General features: G+C 40.5%; 1 pseudogene; it reads right to left on the reverse strand.

Moving 5' to 3' along the window:
* Nucleotides 1-4,118: 4,118 nt before the first annotated feature.
* Nucleotides 4,119-5,678, reverse strand: LOC126945718 (CTD small phosphatase-like protein 2; annotated as a pseudogene).
* Nucleotides 5,679-12,230: the final 6,552 nt, after the last annotated feature.

Consider the following 12,230-nt stretch of genomic DNA (forward strand, 5'->3'; position numbering starts at 1 on the left):
AAATGACTTCATCAGTGTTTTATATTTTTCATTATAGAAATCTTTCACTTCTTTGGTTAATTCCTAAGTATTTAATTTTACATGTGGCTATTATAAATGGAATTACTTTTTTTTATTTCTTTTTCTCACTGTTCACTGTTGGCATATATAAATGCTGATTTTTTTTTTTAATTTCCAACTTTTATTTTAAGTTCAAGGGTACATGTGCAGGATGTACAGGTTTGTTAAATAGGTAAATGTGTGTCATGATGATTTGCTGCACACATCATCCCATCACCGGGGTATTAAGCCCAGCATCAATTAGCTATTCTTCCTGATGCTCTCCCTCTCTCCATTGCCTCCCCTACCCCCAACAGGCCCCAGTGTGTGTTGTTCCCCTGCATGTATCCATGTGTTCTCATCATTTAGCTCTCACTTGTGAGAACATGTGGTATTCGGTTTTCTGTTCCTGAGTTAGTTTGCTAAGGATAATGGTCTTCAGCTCCATCCATGTCTCCATAAAGGACATAATCTCATTTATTTTTATCACTGCACAGTATTCAATGGTGGATATGTTCCCCTTTTTCTTTATTCAGTCTCTCATTGATGGGCATTTAGGTTGATTCCATGTCTTTGCTATTGTGAATAGCGCTGCAATGAACACCCAAGTGCATGGGTCTTTATAATAGAACAATTTATACTCTTTTGGGTATATACCCAGTAATGGGATTGCTGGGTTGAATGGTATTTCTGCCTCTAGATCTTTAAGGAATCACCACACTGTCTTCCACAATGGTTGAACAGTCTAAAAGCATTCCTATGAATGGGATTGCATTCCTGATTTGGCGCTCAGCTTGACTGTTGTTGGTGTATAGGAGTGCTAGCTATTTTTGTACATTGATTTTGTATCCTGAGGCTTTTCTGAAGTTGTTTATCAGCTTAAATAGCTTTTGTGGCAAGACTATGGGGTTTTCTAGATATAGGACCATGTCTTCTGTAAACAGGGATAGTTTGACTTCCTTTCTTCTTATTTGAATGCCTTTTCTTGCTCTTGCCTGATTGCCTGGCCAGAACCTCCAATACTATGTTGAATACAAGTGGTGAGAGAGGGCAACCTTGTCTTGTGCCAATTTTCAAGGGAAATGCTTCCAGCTTCTTCCCCTTCAGTATGATATTGGCTGTGGGTTTGTCATATATGGCTCTTATTATTTTGAGGTATGTTCCTTTAATACCTAGTTTATTGTGAGTTTTTAACAGAAAAAGATGTTGAATTTTATCAAACGCCTGTTCTGTGTCTATTGATACAATCATGTAGTTTTTGTCTTCGGTTCTGTTTATGTAACAAATTACATTTATTGATTTGTGTATACTGAACTAGCCTTGCATCCTGGGGATGAAGGTTACTTGATCATGGTGGATAAACTTTTTGATGTGCTGCTGGATTCAGTCTGCCAGTATTTTGTTGAGGATTTCTGTATCAATGTTCATCAAAAATATTGGCCTGAAGGTTTTTTGTTGTTGTTGTTGTATCTCTGCCAGGTTTTGGTATGAGGATGATGCTGGCCTCATAGAATGAGTAAGGGAGGAGTCCCTTCTTTTCAATTTTTTGGAATAGAAATTTTCAGTAGGAATGGTAACAGCTCTTCTTTGTACCTTTGGTAGAGTTCAACTGGGAATCCGTCTGGTCCTGGTCTTTTTTTGGTTCATAGGCTATATTTTACTGCATCAATTTCAGAACTCACTATTGGTCTATTCAGGGAGTTAGTTTCTTCTTGGTTCAGTCTTGGGAAGGTGATATGGTTTGGCTCTGTGTCTCACCCAAATCTCATCTTGAATTGTAATCCCCATGTGTCAGAGGAGGGACCTGGTGGGAGGTAATTGGAACATAGGAACAGATTTTCCTCATGGTATCCTCACGATAGCGAATTTTCATGAAATCCGATGCTTTTATAAGGGGCTCTTCCCCCTTCTCTCTCTCTCCTGCCTCCATGTAAGACATGCCTTGCTTCCCCTTTGCCTTCTGCCATGATTGTAAGTTTCCTGAGGCCTCCTCAGTCATGCAGAACTGTGAGTCAATTAAACCATTTTTCTATGTAAATTACCCAGTCTCAGGTAGTTCTTCACAGCAGTGTGAAAATTGGCTTCTACAGAAAATTGGTACCAAGAGAAGTGGGGTACTGCTATAGATTCCTGAAAATGTGGAAGTGACTTTGGAAGTGGGTAACAGGCAGAGGTTGGAACAATTTGGGGGGCAGAGAAGAAGACAGGAATATGTGGGAAAGTTTAGAACTTCCTAGAGACTTGTTGAATGATTTGTGACCAAAATGCTGATAGTGATGGGCAGTGAAGCCAAGGCTGAGGTGGTCTCAGATGGAGATGAGAAACTTGTTGGGAACTGCAGTAAAGGTCTCTCTTGTTATGCTTTAGCAAAGAGACTGGTCGCATTTTGCCCCAGTCCTAGAGATCTGTGGAACTTTGAACTTGAGAGAGATAATTTAGGGTATCTGGCAGAAGAAATTTCTAAGAAGCAAAGTGTTCAAGATGTGGTTTGGCTGTTCCTAACAGCATATAGTAATATGTGTTCACAAACAGATGACATGAAACTGTAAGTTAGGCTTAAAAAGGAATCAGAGCATAAAAGTTTGGACAATTTGCAGCCTGACTATACTGTAGAAAAGAAAAACTAAAACCAATTTTCTGGGGAAAAATTCAAGCCAGAAGCAGAAATTTGCATAAGCAACAAGGAGCTGTGAGAAGCTGTTAATAGCCAAGCTGTTAATAGCCAAGCTGTTAATAGCCAAGCTGTTAATAGCTGTTAATAGCCAAGACAATGGGGAAAATGTCTCCAGGGCATTCCTGAGATTTTTGCAGCAACCCCTCCCAACACAGGCCCAGAGGCCTAGGAGAAAAAGATGGTTTCCTGGGCCAAGCCTGGGTCCTGGCTTCTCTCTGTAGCCTCAGGACTTGGTGCCCTGCATCCCAACCACTCTAGCTTGGGCCATTGCTTCAGAGGGTGCAAGCCTGTATAATGCGTTTTCATGCTGCTGATAAAGACATACCCAAGACTGAGCAATTTACAAAAGAAAGAGGTTTATTGGATGTACACATGACTGGGGAGGCCTCTCAATCATGGTGGAAGGTGAAAGGCATGCCTCACATGGCAGCAGACAAGAGAACAGAGTTTGTGCCGAGAAACTCCCCCTTTTAAAAACTGTCAGATCTCATGAGATTTATTCATTGTGATGAGAACACATAGGAAAGACCTGCCCCCATGATTCAATTACCTCCCACTGGGTCCCTCCTACAACCCATGAGAATTCAAGATCCACGGGTCTTGAATTTCATAGGCATGTGTTCTCATTGTTCAACTCCCACTTATGAGCAAGAACATTCAGTGTTTACTAAACCATTTTCTGTTCCTTTGTTAGTTTGCTGAGGATGATGGCTTCCAGCTTCATCTATGTCCCTGCAAAGGACATGAACTCTTTTTTTAATGGCTGCATAGTATTCCATGATGTATATGTACCACATTTTCTTTATCCAGTCTATCATTGATGGGCATTTGGGTTGGTTCCAAGTCTTTGATATTGTAAATAATGCCTCAACTAAAAAGAATACATAATGAAAGTCTAATCTAATACAGGTCAAAAATGCAAAAAGTTCATGAACCTTAACGGGAAAAATTAAACAACTTTTGCTGGCCATTCCTGTTGAAATGAGAACCATAACGTAACAGAAAAGTGGCTACAAACCCACCTAGAACACCAAACAGAGAGAAAATAAAAGTTAATTTTCATCTCTGTTATTATCATAAAATCCTGTGTGACTACAGACCAAACTTCTGGTGGCAGAAACAGAGTTCTTTATAAACTGCAGATGTCCTGTACATTAAAAAAAATTTCACGGGAGTTGCACTAGTTCTAGAGACTTTTCTGTTTTAGCCTACCTACTGTATGTATCCAATCAAAGATAGATAAAGCCTCTTTCTGTAACCCCTGATTATTATTGGGCATCAAAGGTAAGAAAAGCAAGATGGGGTACAAAAATGCAAAATTTCAACAGTAATGACAATCTTTTCGTCTTAGTTCAAAAGCGTCCTGCAGTCTCTCCCCTTTCAGTGATTTGACAAGTCTTTGTACTTAATCTTGGGTCAGCAAATCATGCAAGTGAAATCTGTCTCTGATATGTAGTTGAATATCTTCACTCAGTTCTACAAGCTTCTCCAGGAATGAAATCAATTTTAGGAGTTCATTGTCATTTTTATCCATAAACCAACTTTCTATAGGGGTTCCATTAGAAAGCTTGTATGCAAAGGTTTGTGGTGGGTTGTCAATTATTACAGTTTTTGAAAGATCTCTTCCAAGAATATTTAAGTTCTATATATGATTTCCTTGTACCTGACCACTTGCTTTTTAGGGTCTACTATGTTCAGTAACGTGCCTGCACACACCTTCTTAGAAGCAGTAAAAAGAATAATATCATACATCTGAGAAATTCATTCCAGGAATTCCCTGAAAAATGTATTAATATCACATAAACCTGATAAATGACATCGTGGAAAAGGACTGGAAAAGTAAGTGCTGCATCTTCTACCTCATTTAGACTACAGTGCACCACTGTTTCATCCAAGTCTAAATCTAGGGAGAATTTCGGTGTGCTTCTTGTTTTCAATGAAGAACAGATTTCCTATTTAGTTGTTCTTCTGTCAGTGGTAGGACATGTTTGATGAAATAATAGGGGTCAAATACTTCCAAGCCTTCTTCATAGGTGGCCTCTGCGTGGGCTGATGAATAACCACTATCTGGAATGACTGGTCCTATAAGGGGTGGGATATCACGATTAACTGTTTCTTCTGCTTCTTCTAAACCATTGTGGGTTTTTTGTTGTTGTTTGTATTTTTTAAATTATACTTTAAGTTCTGGAATACATGTACAGAACATGCAGGTTTGTTACATAGGTATACATGTGCCATGGTGGTTTGTGGCACCCATCAACCCATCATCTACATCAGGTATTCCTCCTAATGCTATCCCTCCCCTAGGCCCCCACCCTGTGACAGGCCCTGGTGTGTGATGTTTCCCTCCCTGTGTCCGTGTGTTCTCATTGTTCACCTTCCACTTATTAGTGAGAACATGCAGTGTTTGCTAAACCATTATTTATTGCTGGTCTCACCTGAACTGCTTGATTTGAGTAAGCTGCTCCATTAGTTGATGTAGTAGAACTGGTAGTGAGCTCATCCACCCGTTCCATATCAAGTTGTTTTACTATTTCTTCAGCTCCAACAAAGTAGTCCTTGGAGGACTGCCAAAGGAAGGATTCTTTTCTAATTTTCCATTTTATTTTATATGTTGATTTGTCATTTCATAACTACCAACTTCTCCATTTACTTGACTTTTCTGTCTTACTTGAGGTATCTATATGTTAGGTTTCTCTCCTGCTCTTGGTGTTGAGGTGATCAAATTATTACCTATATCACGTTCAATTCTACTCCACTTTGAAGGATTTTCTCTCACTTCCTTAGGTGTGCTTCCTTTAATGAATTTTTTAATTGAAGACAAGCCAGTTTCATTCTTTGGTGGTTTTTCTCCTTCTGAAGGCAGGGGATCATCATCCTATGAATATTTCCTCTTTGCTCTGGCAGTGAGTTGTGTTTGGATTTGATTTGACTGTTGAGAAGCTTTCCATGTTATCAGCCTCATCTTTTATGGGTGCCACACACAAAACTGACTGTGATGACAGAGAAGTGTCCTCAGGCTCCTGTAATGGTCCCAACTGGACAATACATGGTGTCTTTCCCACTTACCCTGTAGCAGCAACAGAACCAGCTCCTTCAGTCAGTTGCCATTTCTGGTCTACCTGAAAGTGATCTTATTTCTCCTTTGCTTATGAAGCTTAGTTTGGATGGATATGAAATTCTGGGTTGGAAATTCTTTTCTTTAACAATGTTGAATATTGGCCCCCAATCTCTTCTGGCATGTAAGATTTCTGCTGAGAGGTCTGCTGTTAGTCTGATGGGCTTCCCGTTGTAGGTGACATGGCCTTTCTCTCTGGCTGCCCTTAACATTTTTGTTTCATTTTGACCTTGGAGAATCTGACGACTATGCCTTTCGGGAATAATATTCTTATGGGGTATCTTACTGGGGTTCTCTTCATTTTTCTGAATTTTAATGTTGGCCTGTCTATCTAGGTTGGGAAAGTTCTCCTGGACAATATTTTAAAATGTGTTTTCCAAATTGGTTCAACTCTCCCTGTTTCTTTCAGGTATCCCAGTGAGTCATAGATTTGGTCTCTTTACATAATCCCATATTTCTTGGATGTTTTCTTCATTCCTTTTTATTCTTTTTTCTCTATTCTTGTCTTATTTCAGAAAGACAGCCTTCAAGCTCTGAGATTCTTTCTTCCGCTTCGTCTATTCTGTTATCAATGCTTGTGATTGCATTGTGAAGTTCTTGTAATGGGCTTTACAGCTCTATCAGGCCAGTTACATTCTTCTTTATACTGGCAATTTGGGTTGTCCACTGCTGCACTGCTTTATCATGATTCTTAGGTTATTTGCATTGAGTTAAAATGTGCTCCTTTAGCTCAGTGAACATCATTTTTATCCACATTCTGAAGACTAATTCTGTCGCTTCAGTTACCTCAGCCTCAGTCCATTTCTGAACCCTTGCTAGAGAGGTGTTGTGGTCATTTGGAGTAGAGGCACTAGGGCTTTTTGAGTTTTCAGCATTTCTGTGCTGACTCTTTCTCATCTTTGTGGGTTTATCTACCTTAGATCTTTGAGACTGCTGACCTTTGGATGGGGTTTTTGTATTTTTTGTTGTTGTTATTGTTGTTGTTTGTTTTTCTTTTAACAGTTAAGCTACACTTCCCCGTAGAGCTACTGCAGTTTGCTGGGAGTCCATTCCAGACCCTAGTCACCTCGGTTTTTCCAGTACCTGAAGGTATCACCAGTGAAGGCTACAGAACAGCCAAAATTGCAGCCTGTCCCTTTTTCTGGAAGCTCTGTCCCAGGGGGGTACTGACTTGTTTCCAGCCTGAACATGCCTATAGGAGGTGGCTGAAGACTCCAGTTGGGAGGTCTCAACCAGTCAGGAGGAATGAGATTAGGGACCCACTTAAAGGAGCAATCTGGCTGCATATTGATAGAGCAGGTGTGCCGTGTTGAGGATCCCTTCAGTTCCCAATCAGTTTGGACTCTCCAAGGCCCTCATGCTGGACTGGCTGAGATGCCCATCAGCAAAGATGGCCACCTGCCCCACCCCCAGGCACCCTGTCCCAGGGAAAAATTAGAACTCTGTCAGCCATAGAACACAGGCAGGGGTGGACAGAGGCCCAGACTGGGAGGACCCACCCCACGAGGAGTGGTTTGGGGTCCCATTTGAAGAAACAGTCTGGCCACACCTCGTCAAAACAGCCATGCCATGCTGGGAAGCCACATCTGCCCCATCAGCTTGGACTTTCAAAACCCCACAGGATTGAACAGTTGAGTCATCTAAACAACCAAGATGGCAGCCTGCCACTCCCTCTCGGCACTCCTTCCCAGGGAGAGATCAGAGCTCTGTTCATAGAATAAGGGTGGGCAGGGGTGGCTGGAAGCCCCAGCTGGGAGGTCCTGCCCAATGAGGAGGAATAGAATGAGGTCCCACCTAAAGAAGCAGTCCGGCCATTCCTCAACAAAATAGCCATGCCATGCTAGGGAATCACCTCTGTAATGGTCAGCTTGGACTCTCCAAAGCCTACAGGCTGGGACTGCTGAGTCATCCAAACAACCAAAGTGGTGGTTCACCCCTCCCCCTAGGAACTCCATTCCAGGGAGAGATCAGAGCTCTGTCCATAGACAGCTGGGAGGTCCCAGTTAGTGAGGCGGAATGGATCAGGGTTCCAGTTAAAGAAGCAGTCTGGCCACATTCTGGAAAAGCAGGTGTTCTGCACTGGGAGCAGGGAACCTCCCTTGTCCAAACCATTTGGAGTGTCCAAAGCCCACAGGCGGGAACAGCTGAGTTGACCAAACAGAGAAGACGGTGGCCTGCCCATCCCCACAGGGGCTTCATCTTGTCTCAGGCAGACTCCACCCTGTTGCTGGTGACTGGATAGAATTCCAAGCCAGTGGGTCTTATCTTGTGAGGTGCCATGGAAGTGGGGCCCATAGACCAATGCTGCTCAGCCCCTGGATTCAGCCTTCTTCCTAGGGGTATGTATGAACCTCTCACCTTCCTGGGGATCCTGGATGTGCAGTATGTAAAGCTCCTGGGTCTCTGTGCATGTCTGAGCAGATGCCCTGCTGAGACTCCACACAGATCTTTGTGTTGAACCCAAGGCTCTGGTTGTGTGGACTCACAAGGGGATCTCCTGGTCCAAGGGTTGCAAAGAACTGCAGGAGAAGCTTGGTTTCCCAGAGTCACACATTCACTCACTGCTTCCCTTGGCTCCATGTCACTCCCAGGTGGGCCATCGCCACACCCTGCTTTTCTTTATTCCCCTTGGGTCAAGTTGTTTTCCTGATCAGTCCCAATGGGAATAACTGGATATTTCAGTTGATGGTGCTAATTCACTCTCCCTTTTAGTTCTTCTCCGTGAATGCCATGCACCACAGATGCTTCTACTTGGCCATCTTAACCAACCAGCACTAGTAATTTTTGTATGTTGATTTTTAGATCCTGCAACTTTACTGAATTTGCTTATCAGTTCTGAGTTTTCTTGTGGAATCTTTAGGTTTTTCCAAGTATAAAATCACATCATCTACAAACAAGAATAATTTGACTTCTTTCTTTCCAATGTGAATGCCCTTTCTATCTATCTCTTGTCTGATTGCTCTATCTAGGGCTTCTAGTACTATGTTGAATAACAGTGGTGACAATGGGCATCCTTGTCCTGTTCTCAATCTTACAGGAAAGTTTTTCAGTTTTTCCCTATTCAGTATGCTACTAGCTATGGGTCTGTCATATATGGCTTTCATTATGTTGAGGTATGCTCCTTCTATCCCCAGGTTTTTTAGTGTTTTTATCATTAAGGGATGTTGAATTTTATCAATGCTGTTCCAGCATCAATTGAAATGATCATATGGTTTCTATCCTTCATTCTGTTGATATGATGTATTACATTGATTGATTTCAGTATGTTGAACCAAACTTGCATCCCTAGGATAAATCCAACTTGGTCATGATGAATGATCTTTCATTGCTGAATTGGTATTGTTGAATTTGCTTCACTAGTATTTTGTTAAGGATTTTTGCATGAATATTCATCAGGGATATTGGCCTATAGTTTTCTTTTTATCATATATCTTTGTCTGGCTTTGGTATGAGGGTAATACCGACCTCCTAGAGGGAGTTTGGAAGTGTCTCCCTCCTTTTCTATTTTTGGCATAGTTTGAGTAGGATTGATATTAGTTTTTTAAATGTTTGGTAGAATTCAGCAGCTAAGCCATTAGGTCCCAGGATTTACTTTGATAGAAGACTTTTTATTTTGGCTTCAAACTCATTACTCATTACTGGCCTGTTCAGGTCTTGGATTTCTTCCTGTTTCAATCTCAGTAGGTGTATGTATCCAGCAATTTGTCAATTTCTTCCATATATAGTTCCTCATAGTAGCCAGTAATGATCCTTAGAATTTCTGCGGTATCAGTTTAATATCACCTTTTTCATTTCTGAATTTATTTACTTGGATCTTCTCTCTTTATTCCTTAGTCTGGTTAAAGGTCTGTCAGTTTTGTTTTATTTTTCAAGAAAGCAACTTTTTGTTTTATTAATCTTTTATATTGTTTTCTTCATTTCAGTTTTATTTATTTCTGCTCTGATCTTTTTTTATTATTATTATACTTTAAGTTCTGGAAAACATGCACAGAATGTGCTGGTTTGTTACATAGGTACACATGTGCCATGGCGGTTTGCTGCATCCATCAATCCATCATCTAGGTTTTAAGCCCCACATGCATTAGGTATTTCTCCTAATGCTCTCCCTCCCCTTGCCCCCAGTCCCCCGAAAGGCCCCGGTGTGTGATGTTCCCTTCCCTGTGTCCATGTGTTCTAATTGTTTATCTCCCACTTATGAGTAAGAACATAAGGTGTTTGGTTTTCTGTTCCTGTGTTAGTTTGTTGAGAATGAGGGTTTCGAGATTCATCCATGTCCCTGCAAAGGACATGAACTCATTCTTTTTTATGGCTGCATAGGATTTCATGGTGTATATATGCCACATTTTCTTTATCCAGGCCATCATTGATGGGCATCTGGGTTGTTTCCAAGTCTTTGCTATTGTGAATAGGGTTGCAATAAGCATATGTGTGCATGTGTCTTTATAGAAGAATGATTTATAATTCTTTGGGTATATACCCAGTAATGGGATTGCTGAGTCAAATGATATTTCTGGTTTTAGATCCTTGAGGAATCACCACACTGTCTTCCACAATGGTTGTACTAATTAACACTCCCACCAACAGTATAAAAGCGTTTCTATTTCTCCAAATCCTCTTCTGCATCTGTTGTTTCCTGACTTTGTAATGATCACCATTCTAACTGGTGTGAGATGGTATCTCATTGTGGTTTTGATTTGCATTTCTCTAATGACCAGTGATGATGAGCTTTTCAAAATATATTTGCTGGCTGCATAAATGTCTTCTTTTGAGAAGTGTCTTTTCATGTCCTCCGCCCACGTTTTGATGTGTTTTTTTTTTTTTTTTTCTCTAGTATATTCATTTAAGTTCCTTGTAGATTCTGGATATTAGACCTTTGTCAGATGGATAGATTGCAAAAATTTTCTCCCATTCTGTAGGTTTCCTGTTCACTCTGATGATAGTTTCTTTTGCTGTGCAGAAGCTCTTTAGTTTAATTAGATCCCTCTTGTCAATTTTGGCTTTTGTTGCAATTGCTTTTGGTGTTTTAGTTATGAAGTCTTTTACCATGCCTATGTACTGAATGATACTGCATAGGTTTTCTTCTAGGGTTTTTGTGGTTTTAGGTTTTACATTTAAGTCTTTAATACATCTTGAGTTAATTTTTGTATAAGGTATAAGGAAGGGGCCCAGTTTGTTTTCTGCATATGGCTAGCCAGTTTTCCCAGCCCCATTTATTAAATAGAAAATCCTTTCCCAATTGCTTATTTTTGTCAGATTTGTTGAAGATCAGATGGTTGTAGATGTGTGGCATTATTTCTGAGGCCTCTGTTTTGTACCATTGGTCTATATATGTTTTGGTACCAGTACCATGCTGTTTTGGTTACTATAGTTTGTTGTAGTATAGTTTGAAGTCAGGTAGCGTGATGCCTCCAGCTTTGTTCTTTTTGCTTAGGATTGTCTTGGGTATACGGGTTCTTTTTTGCTTCCATTTGAAATTTAGAGTAGTTTTTTCTAGTTCTGCTGAGAAACTCAATGGTAGCTTGATGGGAATAGCATTGAATCTACAAATTACTTTGGGCAGTATGGCCGTTTTCACAATATTGATTCTTCCTATCCATGAGCATGGAATATTTTTCCATTTGTTTGTGTCCTCTCTTATTTCCTTGAGCAGTGATTTGTAGTTCTCCTTGAAGAGGTTCTTCACCTCCCTTTTAAGTTGTATTCCTTGGTATTTTATTCTCTTTGTAGCAATTGTGAATGGGAGCTCACTCATGATTTGGGTCTCTGTTTGTCTGTTATTGGTGTATAGGAATGCTTGTGACTTTTGCACACTGATTTTGTATCCTGAGACTTTGCTGAAGTTGCTTATCAGCTTAAGGAGTTTGGGGGCTGAGACAATGGGGTTTTCTAAATATATAATCACCTCATCTGCAAAGAGAGACAATTTGATTTCCTCTCTTCCTATTTGAATACTCTTTATTTCTTTCCCTTGCCTTACTGCCCTGGCCAGAACTTCCAATACTGTGTTGAATAGGAGTGGTGAGAGAGAGGACTTCCTTGTCTTGTGCCAGTTTTCAAAGGGAATGCTTCCAGATTTTGCCCATTCAGCATGATATTGGCTATGGGTTTCTCATAAATAGCTCTTATTATTTTGAGACATGTTCCATCGATACCTAGTTTATTGAGAGTTTTTAGCATGAAGCGATGTTGAATTTTATCGAAGGCTTTTTCTGCATCTATTGAGATAATCATATGGTTTTGGTCATTGGTTCTGTTTATGTTGTGGATTATGTTTATTGATTTGCATATATTGAAGCAGCCTTGCATCCCAGGGATTATGCCAACTTGATCATGGTGAATAAGCTTTTTGATGTGCTGTTGGATTCAGTTTGCCAGGATTTTATTGAGGTTTTCCACATT

The sequence above is a fragment of the Macaca thibetana genome, chromosome X (genome assembly GCF_024542745.1).
Source record: "Macaca thibetana thibetana isolate TM-01 chromosome X, ASM2454274v1, whole genome shotgun sequence".
Lineage (NCBI taxonomy): Eukaryota > Metazoa > Chordata > Mammalia > Primates > Cercopithecidae > Macaca > Macaca thibetana.